General features: G+C 44.3%; 2 long non-coding RNA genes across 2 annotated transcripts in view; one reads left to right on the top strand and one right to left on the bottom strand.

Annotated features, from left to right (window-relative positions):
- LOC109321875 overlaps positions 1–11800 on the bottom strand; it is a 19287-nt gene extending 7487 nt beyond the window's left edge. Inside the window, exons 1-2 of the long non-coding RNA XR_002104184.1 lie at positions 11717–11800; positions 933–937 (exon numbers count right to left, since the gene is read on the bottom strand). This is a non-coding gene — a long non-coding RNA (uncharacterized LOC109321875). The remainder of the gene's footprint in view (positions 1–932; positions 938–11716) is intronic.
- Positions 9501–10057, top strand: LOC109321874. The gene is made up of 2 exons (XR_002104183.1): positions 9501–9595; positions 9896–10057. It is a non-coding gene; the product is annotated as an uncharacterized LOC109321874 (long non-coding RNA).
- Positions 11801–13311: the final 1511 nt, after the last annotated feature.

Below are 13311 nucleotides of genomic sequence, written 5' to 3' on the forward strand. Positions count from 1 at the left end.
TCAGGGTTCCCCAAAAACATGGAGCTGACAGGTGACACCCCGTGCTTAGCAAATAAGCAGCGGTCCAGTTTCTATCTTTACCCCCGCCCCAGGAATGAACACTTTCCTTTATTACAGCCTTTTTAAGTGGTAATCTTGGTACTTTGATAAGGGTATCTTTCTTTAAATGTTGCTGACATTCCATGATGCTCTAAGCCAGGGGGCCATTCCCTATTTTTGACATTGTTTATTATCTGGAAAAATGCATATTTAATGACAACTGAACTTGCGCACAAGCAGTATTCCAAGTTTTATTTTTGTCTGCTTTAAAAGCAGTGTCCATCATGGCCTGGGCAAGACGGGCTGTCTCTAATCTTACATCAGTTAGCAATTCATCAGTGTGCTCTAAAGTTTTTCCTTTGAGCATGCCTCCCTTAGTGAACAGCCCTACTGCCTGTCGGAGATTGGCTACTCCTTCAGTGTTTTTCTGGGAAGTATCTAAGTTCCATACATTCATAGCCAAGTTAAGTCCATCCCAAAGATAACTTGGAGCATCGCTTTGTCTCTGGGGACCTAACTGTATTCATGGAATGGAAATGATTGGCCATTCCTACCTAAGCAACCCTTCAGCTACGCAGGTTTCTGCTGAACAGTTTGGAAAAGTAGCTCTGACATACCATTGTTTTGGTCTGAACAATACACGGGCAGTGAACAATGAAGCATTTAGGAGGGTTGGGATTTTAACCTGCAACCTCCACTATGGTGTGGAGTTATACACAGGCTGTATCAGGGCCTTCCATGGTGTAACGGCCAGGGATAGTAGTGAACATCCCATTCTCTCACAGATCACATTTATCCCTCCTTGGGACCCTGTAACCATGCTTCACCTTCCAGGGAGAGAAAGAGTTCCCACTGTTGCTCATGGGGATGATGTTTTACCGGGTTGATGAAACGGATTCTGCCCTGGCAGAATCATAGCACTAATTTGCTCTAGGAACCCCACTGATATAAAAGGATGGGGATAAGTGGTGGAGACTTGCGGATACAGATTTCTTCTAGTTGTATTAAAGTGGGTACCATTCTACCACACCTCTGTATAGGTATGATTCACAAACCAGTTAATAACTTTGTTCCAACCTGCTGCACGCCCTCCCACCCGGTAGGCTTCACACCATCACTAGAGAGTGTTGTCAGCCATAGGAATGGGAGGGGGTAGATTCTCCCATAAACACAGTGGCTTGAGAGGCTAAACAGATGTGGAATGCACAATTGGGGGCACAGACTCAGGTACATTGAGCTCAAAGGGGTTTCCCTCAGAAAGTATGTAACGACAAACCCATAAATTAGCAGAGCTACAATAATTACCTCCCCTCCCACAGTTAGCCATTCCAGCCTTTAGGTAGGGAATATACACAAGATAATAACTGGTGTCACAGGTGCACTGACAGTTACCACTTTGTCAGTCAATTATCCTGTTTCTTCTACTCAGAGACCAGGATTTCACTTGCTCTGGGGTGGCAGATTTCTTCCAATATGGATACTGCAGCTCAACCACATGAAGATCATCTTAACGTGTTTCCGGGGGATGCTCTTCAGGGTCAGGCCACCCCTTGAAGTTCTTCAGGAGCAAGTTCATTAATATCTGGATAATAAGAAGGAAAGTAGACATACCCTACCCAGGAAACACAATAACGCATTAATAAGAAGAATACAGTTATAACAGTCTGCCACTTCATGGTGCCAGTCGATTCAGACCAGTGACAGAGCAGGACTCGTCTTCAGTGGCAGGCTCAATTAGGAGTGGTTATGGCTGCATTTGTGGACAGATTCAATCGGTAAGAACAAGACAACAAGGATCTTGGCTCCCATTAGATGAATCTGACTTAAATACCTACCATGTATTATGCATACCTTTTGCCAATAGTGTCCCCTTCTATTTATCTCCCTGAGGATGCTTCACTACCACTTGATCTCCTGCCTGAAGCTTTCCCGGGTCACCCCCGCACCCCCCCCGGTCCCTCTACTGCCAGCTCATGGGGACTACCCAATCCAAAGGCCTGTTGCATAGGGCTACCTCCTGGATGGGGTTGGTTATTTGCCCAATTGATAGCTCAATCCAGGTGCAAGTCCCAGTCTTTAAGAGCTGGGCTGGCAGCCAACCGCAAGTTGCATTTGAGGATGCCATTGGCTCATTCTACCAATCCATTAGACTGTGGATGGTATGGGATGTGATATCTCCAAAACATGCCATGTTTTGCAGCCCAGTCATATATAAGATGATCATGGAAGTGAGGGTCATTATCGCTCTGTATTTCTATGGGTGGTAGATACACAGCTAGCAGAGTTTCCAGTGCTGCACAAGTGTCCTGAGCTGTAGCTTTCACTGTGGTGCAGGCAAACATTATTCCTGTGATAACTTCTACAGCTACAAATACATACTGTCACAACATGTCTTTGATATCAACAGATTTCATCCATGCAGGCCCATAACACCAGATGCTTTCTGTTAAGGCTGGTAGTGACAAAACCCATCAAGGAGTTAATATTAGCATTCAAAGCTCGAAAGTCAATAATCAACTGCCACCCTCCATTTGGCTTGTGCACTGGCCACACTGGATTGTTATACAGAGAGTGGGTTTGGATAATAGTCCCGTCTTCTAACTGCTGGCTTATAATATACTGGGTAGGTTGTGTGGCCTCGGGGGGAGTTCGATACTGGGGCCTGTGGACTCCGTTCATGGGAGGCAGGGTTAATGGGGTCAAGCTACATTGGGTTACAGCTCTTATAGCTGTTTCTTCTGATTCTTGGTGAGGTACTGCACACCCAAGCTGCCAATTCTCTCACTCAAGGGCAAACCACTGTCCTCTTAGTACATTAAGTCCCAGTAATTTTGGTTCCCCTTTAAGTATCACTGCTTCCGCTGTCAACTTAGAGCCATTAGGTAATGTGAAGGTTGCTCGGACCAGATGTTTTGGTTGTCTGGTGCCTCCAACTCTAATTACTTGATAAGGGGTTCCTTTCTCCTCCTTCCACTCTGTGGAATCTAAAATGCAAATCTGGGCACCCACGTCTAGTAGCATATCAATTGCTTTTCACTTTTCCCTAATTGAATCTGTATAGGTATGTGAATTAAAGGGTCAATATTAACTTTAGGTACTGGTTCCTGGCTCACTACTGCCCCCATTGTGGCCCCTTTCTTTGGAGGTTCGGCCGGCCGGACTCCCTAGGCCATGTGATCATGGGGGGTAAAGGCTGGCTGCCCTGCATGTGCCTGGGAAAATGTTGACAGTTCTGCCCTCAGGGCAGAGAATCCCTCCGGTGACCTTGCTGGTGGTGCAGACAACTTGGCTTTTGGGCGTGCCTTTTTGCCACAGTGTTTAGCCCACAGCCATCACAAGACATTGGTGGGCATTCCATCAATTTGCACCTTATTGAAACAGCCAGCTAACAATTCATTCCACATTTTTACTTGTGGAGTCTTGGGCTGGCCTTCCCTGGCTTTTTCCAGCAGTTCAGGGGGGTCAGGGGGTTTGTCTTTTGCTGAGGCCACCATCATGGCCATGGTGGTTTCTGTCGGCTTGGCAAGTCCTGACTTCCGCAAAATGGGTAAAAGCTGCACTAGTTGCTGGATCACATCTCTTACTGGGTGATTCACCGCCTCTGGCTCCAAGGCCAACAGGGCTGAGGTGCACTCTGTTGGTGCTCGTCAGCAAAACCTCCTCCACAATGGTGCTGTCAAGATTTCTGCTTCCGGCGTGCGAGTCCAAACTGCTGCATGAATGATTTCAGTTAATGTTAACTGATACAAGCAGCAAACAGCCTCCTTTAAATTGGCCCACACCTGAGGAGCAGGGTTAAGCTCTTCTTTCATATTACCATAACTGGCTGCAATTGCTTGAAGCACAGCAGAAAACAAAATAACATATTCTTCACCTCCTTCAAACTGATTTAACTGGAGCTCAGAGCACAGAAAATTTGTGTTGCTTCGGCACTACTCACTGAAATTGCGGATACCCCTTCACTATATATTTGAACTAGCCAGTCTATCACTGGCTCTCCCAGCTTGGACTTATGCTGTTCCTGTATATCTCTGATCTCCGCATAGGTAAAGGAACATAGCTCTGTTTGGGGATTCCCTCCTTATGGCCCCGAACAGATTACACCATGGGGAACACTTGGCTAGGTTTCTCCCCCTGGGCAGGGACATTTTGGGTGGTTCAGCTCCAGGCTTGTCATCAGTCTCCTCCTCTCCATCAATCTCCTCCCCTTCATCTTTCCAGAGCTCAGCTTCCAGTTTCTCTCCATACAGACAGTGCCGCACCTTGTGGAAGGATGACTCCACAGCCTGTGCTAACTGTGCCCTCTTTTGGAGGGAAGCGGCCATGCATGCGATCATAATTTTTTCTTCCCTCAGTTCTAACGTTTCCAAGGAGGACTGAGCAGCTTGAGCCGCCTCGCACACCACGCTATTGGAATCTATCACAACTTCTAACTCCTTACTCAGCCGGATGACCTTTTCCCAGAGCTGGGCATTCTCTTCGGCCTGTAACTGTAAGCATGTGGCCAGCAGCCATGACAGGTATCCCTTCTGGGCTTACCCCAGGCAGCAGTAGCAAACCTAGCCCAATGATCGGGTACAGTTCCCAGGTCACTCCAGGCAGGTGTTTGGAGGGCCCGGAGGGAAGACCCTGAGAGAGAGAGAGTGAAGAGCTAGGGACTCAGAGACTGAATGAGAGAGTACCCTCAACTGGCCCAGGCTGGGACCAGGACCAGGACAGTTAAAAGGGCCAGGGGTCCACCACGAGGGATGCTCAAGAGCCAGGGGCCTGGAGTCCTGACTGGACTAGGGGTGGCCCAGGGCTAGAGGAGCCAAAGGTCCCAGGGGAGGACCACACCTGAGAGGGAAAATAGATTCAGGGAGCTACATAACTGAATGAAGGTGGGGAGGCCACCTGAATGGAGGGATCATGCAGGGTTCCTGCTAGAAGGATTCTGGGGCCCAGAGTGGGGCTGGTTATTATGGGAACATCAAGATGGCATCTGTGAGGCTTGGGCTGCAGTGTAGGGAAGGAATGGAGCCGCAGGTAGCGCCCCCTGGTATCGGGGCAGAAAATGGGAGCCTCCCACTTAATTAACACCTCTATTAATTCATTAAGATCAAGGTGCAGTGGGCGAGAAAGCGGGTGGTTAACCCAAGAACAAGGGGGTGGGCCATGGTTGGATCAGCCTTGGGCAGGCCCCCTGTTACACGCCAGCGGAGGGTTCGGGATTGATTGAGAGTGTGGTCGGGGGTAGAAAGGTAAGAAAGGTTTATTGACTTAACAAAAACATGACTACGTGTAGTATACTAAGACAAATAATGGCAGACAATAATAATTTGTGTTGGCAACTTAACGGCAGTTCCCTCTGATACCTGATGTATGACAAGTTTCTCTTTCCACAAAGCTCAGTGAAGTCAGGCATCCCTGATAAGCACTATCTGAGGAGTACCGGGAAGGACCCTGGTATCCAGTTCTTGGGCTCCTCGAGATCCACGGGCCCACTGATCCAGGTCAACAGCTAATTAGTAGTTCCTTTCACAGAGCTATATCTAATGATTTCCAGATGTGCCAGCCAATTTATAACTTCTGAGCTATAATGATAACTTATATCCATTCAGATTCTTTTTACTGTAACTGTCCTTAAACTGACCAATAGCAGTACAAGCCTTGCATTTTTCTGATAAGGTTAATTTTAAGTATGCCACAGGGCCTACCATTACTTTTATAAGGCTTTGCTAAATTTACTAGGCCTTACTTTATACAAGTCCTTACTACATCTTAAACTTTAATTAGGCTCTTAGCAACAACATATATCTTAATATCTGAACAAATGACAGAAAAACACTTGGTCTAATACTCATAGAGCCTTCAGCAAGCACCTTTATCACACAGACATAATTTTCAGCTGTCACACCAGTGCTTAGAGCAAGGGTGTCTTTGTGTGTCCTTGTATTTGTCACTCTGTCTAAAGATGGTGTTCATGAAAATAGTGCTTCATGAATTTGCTCAGGAGAAGGATTCCATTGGAGTTGGCTTTCCCTACTCCTTATTTCCCAATGGTGCCACTCCAGAGTTTAGGATCTTGTCCAACTGTAGCACTGAAATCACTGAGAAGAATGAGTCTGCGTTCCATCAGAATGTGGTAACGTTTGGGGTAGAACTGTTCTTTGAGATCACTCTCAACATCAAGCATTGGGGCATATGCACAGATGATGGTGGTTACTGGTTGCTGCTGAGTTTAAGAAGAAGGGTCACAAGATGTTTATTAATACAGACTGGTAGTTCTATAAGTTGAATGACAGGTGATCCTTGAAGGTAAAGTCATAGCCATGAATACATCTGCTCTGGGATTGTTTCCCTTTCCAAAATAAGGTGTAGACACCACCCTATTCCTGCATCTAAGCCTCATCCAGTCATCTTATCTCACTCAAAACTGCAATGTCAATGTTGTACCTTACTAGTTCTCTGAAGATTATGGAAGTTCTTATTTCTGGTCATTCAGTGTCTTGGTTATCCATCAAGGTGCAAATGTTCCATGTTGCAAAAATCATCATTATCTTTTGATGTTTTCAGCTGCAGAAGGAGCGATCTCTCTGGATGTGGTTATGCATCCAGGAATTGTCTAATTTGCTCCTTGCTTTACTGATTGCAGGACTAATGAAACAACAGTTTTAATATTTTTTTGCCTAGTTTGTTGTGTTTTTATACATAATGTATGATATAGCAAATTAAGGCACATTACAATAAAGTCCTATTTATTTGTACTTTAATCTTACACTGAATATGATAGCCCTTGCCCTCTAGTATATTAATAAAAATTCTATTTTCTTTTTAACTAGCAAAAAAGTGTGCTGTTACATGTGATGTTGATTCACACAATCTCCCCCCTCATCCCCCACTTTTTAAAAAAAAATCCTGGATCTACCTATGGCTGAAATGGAGGAGAACATCCATTTCGCCTTTTTACCCCCTAGACTAGTGGCTGGGCTGTGTGCCAAGGGAATATTTCCTGCTTCCCTGTAAATTGTTCTAAACATCAGCTCACAGGCCAGCATTGTTCATAGTACTCTCAAGCATTGTCCATAGTACTCTTCAAGAGCTGTTCTCTTGAAGCTGGCCCACACAGCAGCCAGGAGATGATATGCCGGGAAGATTTATCTCCTAATTTTTCATTATTAACTTGGGTCTGAATTAAGACTTATAGATCTGGATCTGTATTGGTAGGGAAAGAATGTGCAAGACTTGAGTAGCAGTATCTAGAGGCATCATGCCAGTACAGGAGGATAGGAATAGGCATAAAACCTCATGCAAGTCATACTCAGGGATGGCCTTTGCTACAATTCTTGGAAAGCCCAGTCCTGCAGTTTCAATCTGTTCAGTACAGAAGATCTCCCAGAGCTGTCAATACCCACTATCTGGCAAATTCAGCACAGCTAGCATCAACTCTTGTGGACAGAAAGGGCAGGTAACTCTCATTTTGAGGACACATCTGGTGTATAAAGATTCTAGAATGGTCACCACCCTGTAAAAGCCTGTATATCAGCTTGATCTGTGACATTACAACATGGTTATTCCTAAGCATATTTTTATGTATAAACAACATACCAAATTAAGAGCTAATGAATATCTGATAACAAAAAAAATCAAATAAAAGGATTCTAGATGAACTTGTGAATCATCAGTCACCACTGTTTTGCATTTGGAAGTCAGCCTGGCTCCAACTGCCTTTTCCTTTCGCCTTCTCACATGGCTCTATGATCAGCTTCTATTCCGTTCTTGAATTTAACTCGCCAGAGCCTCCTGTGTTCCCTAACAAAAGCTCTGTAGATCAGTCATGCTGCCCTATGCTTCTCCAGTGCTTTTTCATAAACTTGCAAATATTCTAAACCAGAAAATACAGCAGCATTTTGTTTCTTATTCTCAGGTGAGATCTCCAATACAGAAACCTTCAGTAGAAAAACGTGTTGCTTCTGATATGTTTTTTTTATTTGCCAGAAGGCACAGACTGGTGTTGTGTGATGATGGCAATGTTAGTGAGAACCATCAGACTTGAGAGGGAGGTAGAGAAAACAATAAAAGAAGAGTTCACTCACTCTGAATATATCTCACACCTGGCCCCTAGTCTTGAACTATTTCACTTAAACCAAACAAAACCAAGGAGCTTTTTTATGTTTACCACAATAATCTGTTGGCACCTAATTAAGTCTGAAGAATCCCTTCATGCAAGTTTACATTGTCCTGTGTCCAGACTGAGATTGCTGATGCAAGATGTTTTTTAAATCTTTGGTTAGTTTATAAGTCTATTAGGTGAAAATTTATCCTGCCTTCTTAATCTTTGGGCGCTTGTCCACATACTTGTCATTTAGTCACTAAAAATGTTCCTGGTTTAAATTTTCTTTCTAGTTTAAGATGGATAAATAGGTAACATGGACGTGACTTACCATGCAATGGCTTATGCTATAACTAGTAAAATGCAGTAGGGGGCATGTCAGAACAATTTTACCCTCCTGCCCTTTCAGTACTACTTTATTTCCTGGTGGCATTTTAGGACAAGAAATACCCAGGACAGTCCACCCAAAGGGCTTCACCCACTACTTCCCCTCCATTTTTTCTGGGTTTTGGGGCATTTGGTGGGTGAAATCTTTCCTTGCAAAAGCACTCTGCCTGCCTCCACTTTACAATTCTGGTTTCTCCTTGCTTTTTTCTGGGTGCTTTTTGCAACAGCATTTTTGCCTCTCTCTTTTTCTGCATGCTTTTTGCACTGGTACACACTGGGTGTGTGGTACCCTTAGGGCTACACAAGGGTACACAAGCATTACACTTCTGTCCCTGACTTTTTCTGGGGGTTTGGGGGTTTGGTGGGTGAAATCTTTTTGTGCAAAAGCACTCTAGAGGCTGCCTGCCTTCTGCCTTGCCTTGCTTCTCCTCACTTTTTTAGTGTGTGTCGCAACAGCCTCCCTCTTTTTCTGCACACTTTTTGCACTGGGCACAGGGTTTGGCACTGGGTCTGGGGCACCTTAGGGCTACAAAAGTGTACACAAACTTTGCATCTCCCACGTACCCACTTTACAATGCTATCTCCAGCAAATGGCTGGTGTTCTGTTTTGGTGTTTTTGGGAGGCTATGCTTTTTGCGCACTTTTGCAGCCCATGGTGTTTTCCATGCCAGAGCCAGACTGTCTGAGGTTTGTATTTTTTAAAACCAGAATGAGGTTAGTGGGGGGATGGGAGGCTGCCCCCCCAGGGTATATAAATTCATGGAGAAAGGATCGGGGGTCCATACACTATATCCACGAATAGAGAATGGGACTCAGCCCAGGAGAATGCTTGTCCCTGGTGGCACAACCAGTTCGGGCAGTTCAACGCTTACTGCCAATGTCTGGTGCAGTGCAGTATATCCACAAACAGGAGACTTTTAAGGCAGATGGGACTCAGCTCAGCGGGATACTTGCCCCTGCTGGCACAACTGGTTCGACCGATTCGACAACAGTGCTGGCTGCTGATGTCAGTGCAGTGTTCTGCAGGGTGAGACTGCTTTTGTGACACTTGAAACAGGACACCCAAGCAATGCAAAGGTAAGACACTTGGCTGTGCCCTGAGGGAGGGTGGCTTGCATTGTTTACTTAAATTTTCATGTAACTAGGGTTCAGTTGCCGTGAATGTTGGTGCAAGCTATTCCACAGTCCTACAGTCATAGGGCAAGATTTCGAGGTGGGGTGGGGGATAGACCCTTCCCTGCTTCTCATCTCTTGTGTCCTCTCTGCCCACCCTGCTTATATACAGGAGGGGTACCACCATTTCAGAGTTGGAATGACTGCATGGTGGTTTTACAGTACAAAGTCTTATGCTCTTAACTTCCCCCTCCCTATTTCTAGCTCCTGAATGCTATGTTTCATATGCTGCTCCCACCGTGCACAGCAGGCAGAAGAGAAGAACAGAAGCCTCAGACACTTGCCTGACACTACTCCCATCTCCAGTAAAAATGCTGGCAATACCACTGCCAAGTGCCTCTTTGCTACTCTTGATATCCTTTGACTCACCATTAACCTCTCTCTGCCACAACGTAGAAAAGTCCTCGTATTCTGTGAATGCATAAGCAACTAAAGCTTAGTCCAAGCAGCTGCTTACTGAGGTATGCTTCATTAGTTCATTTCAAGGATCATGTATGTAGTGTTCCTTTTTCTTTGTCTTTTCATGTAGCCTAGGTAATTATCCCAAGTAATTATGTTTTCCCCATGACTGGTGGTTCGCTCTCAACACTCCTGGTTGGTGCTGGCCTTCATGCCTCCAGTATCACAAAAGGATTTGAAAAGTGTCCTGTGTTTTTTTTTCCATACCAGAAGCTGGGTGAAAATCTTTTGTGATGCTGGTGGGGTGATACAGGGAGGCACCCAATAATATGAATTCCAAAGCTGATGACAGCCACCTTGGGGCCAGCGTGATCAAGGATAATGTCCTGTGGCTGAGGGCACTTATCAAGTAGATGACGAGCCATTAGGCTTTTACAAAGGCATTAGGAGAAACGCACTACATAATGTAGCATAAATTAGGTACAAGGCACAGCAGAAAAACAGACAGCTGCAAGATGCCTTTGTGCTGCCCAATGCGCCAACCTTCACACCAGGCATGGGCGACCACTTGGGGTACTTCTCTATCCACTAAATGGGCAATATGGATAATCCCTCCCTTACCCCCCCAAATTGTAGTGCACACTACTGTGTACATGTGCACAACCACCTTCCAGCACAGGACCAGTAGGAATGCCAGTGGGAATGCTGCAGGCACCTGTGCTTCAAGGACAAAGGAGAGTCCAGGACAGTGGTAAGTTGGCAGATGGTGAGGCAGGTTGCAAAAAGACAGTGATTTGGAGTTGAAGTTTTGGAATGGGGTAACTCAATCATATCCCCTGACAGCTCTTCAAAGGCTTGTCAGCAGAGATGCAGCAACACAGATGAAGGAGAACTGGTATCAATGGGGATACAGAGTCATTACTTAGGTATGTAATGGAAAAAATTGTTAAATATAGCTATGCCCTGTGATGAGAAACTCCAAATACTTGGATTCTCATATTTAGCAACCAGACACTACACATTGTACAATACAAATTTCAATTTTTTATGGCAGGAGTGAAACAGCAGAGGAGGATGACAAGACAGGAAGAAGAAAATTAATCTTTCTTTCTTTCTTTGTAAAAGTTAAATTATGTTATTGTATTAATGTATATGCTTGTTAATATTTAAGTTAACATAGGTTATTACAATTTTTTAAATACAATATGGCCTTCTGTGTCCTTGCTAGAACTGAGGAAAATGCAAAGATGGGTGGAAGTGGAGCAGGAAAATAGTGGAATACGGGGGTGGAGGTGTCCCCCCTGCCACACATCCCAACAGGAGCATGCAAGGGGAAAAAAGTTTGGGGTCCAGGTGGAAAAAGACTGCGGCAGGCTTGGTTAGTTGGCTCGCTGTGAGAAGGGAATCACAGCACTGTTGCGGGGAGCAAGCAGGAGAAAAAAAGTTGGGGGTCCGGGTGGAAAGAGACTGAGACTGATAAGGATGATGCGTGCGAAAAGGCAGAACATGTTTTTTGGAAATCTCATTTTTCATTAATCTAATATAAGCAATAAAATAATCAGTAAAAAATTGCAAGATTAGCACCTGGAGTCTGGAAAAAATCAGTGCAGGATAAATTGGATGAACTCTATGGATTTCCGTGTATTTACAAGTGAACCCAAGCGACACCTGGTGGTGCAATAGTTGCAAAGCAGGGAAAATCAGGTTTTCGGGCATAAATCAGATACGTTACAAATTTCAAATGATAAAAATAACCCTCATGGAAGAAATTCTGGAACTAAAAATAAAACATGTTGGAGGTGTTTTAAATTACCAGGAAAAAACCTAAAACAATAAAATCAACTGATAATGTGGATATGCAAACGTGATTTAGCTAGCTTAATGGTAATTTTTGTCGTATGGACACAGGAAAAGTGTAACATGGTAACAGGAGAGATGTCATGTGGACAAACACCCTTTGTGTCAATGTTCATCAAAAACATATATCAATAAAATATTTTCAAAGCAACAAAATTCCAGAATTTATAAGCATGCCCTATAATACTTGGGTAACTTGAAATAACTTTAGGGTTTGTTAAGAATTAGATAAATACTTGCAGTGATAAGAATGATTTTTAAAGCTTATAAATTACTTACAATAATAGAAAACTTCATATGCATTATTGGTGACTGTTAAAAAACACTAGTCAAAGGTGCCATGTTTGAAAACTTAAAGTTAATTTTCTAAATCATTATTTAGGCATCTACAGCTAAATCTATAAATGGGCTTAAGCACTGCAACATTTACTTTTAGGTAATCTGCTGATTGGTAAATCCTCAGACAATTTGGGGGCCCAGCTTCCTACCTAATGCTTGAAGAGAGTTTTGTGACTGAGGTTCCCTCTGCACATTATCTCTATTACACAATTACCTAATTAATTGTGTAATAAATTCGGCTAGTTATGCGTGCAAATTAACTATGGCAACTTAGAAAGGCCCAAACAGCTATAAGGTTATTGCTTAAAAATGTGTAATAACTTTATAGCTGATTTCTATCCAGCTTTAATTCACATGTGTATGCAATGCCCATACAGATGGGAGATAGCAGCAACTGCCATTTCGCAGCTGCAAGGCACCGTGCACACCTCCAGGGCTGGGACATCACAGTGCCACCCCACCATGAACGACGTGTGCCCTGCGCAGATGCCAATGTCAGTGACAAGGGGGGAAGGGTGGCGAGTGGCAACTGCCTGCAGGCACCACCAACAGTGCCTTTTTTGTAGGGGGTGCACCGCCATGCTCGGGAGGAGTATGTGCACTCATATGCACCCCCTACATGTCACCAATGTACCCCACCATTACTGAGGTAAGAATCACAAGGGGAGAAGCTGGGACTCTCTCGTGCCCAGCTGTGTGTGAGACGCATATGGGACCATGACTCACATTAGCTGTTGGACTCTTGGCTGCAGCTGTGCATCAGGTGCAGCCAGGACTGACAGACTCATCAGCTGTAAGATTCTCAGCCCCAGCTGCATATGTAGTGCAATCAGGACCAGGTCCCCACTTAATGTTCTGCTGACCTGTTTTAGAGAGGAAATCCTTAATGATTTCTAATGAGACATTTTAGTGAAACAACTTTGCTATAATGAAGCAAACAGTATTTATCTGATACATATTCATATAAATATATCTGAGAGCCCCCCTAACTGTTTATGTTTGTTTGTTCATTTACTATCTACATT

Source organism: Crocodylus porosus, unplaced genomic scaffold (assembly GCF_001723895.1).
Source record: "Crocodylus porosus isolate Cpor-Errol unplaced genomic scaffold, CroPor_comp1, whole genome shotgun sequence".
In the NCBI taxonomy this organism is placed as follows: Eukaryota; Metazoa; Chordata; order Crocodylia; family Crocodylidae; genus Crocodylus; species Crocodylus porosus.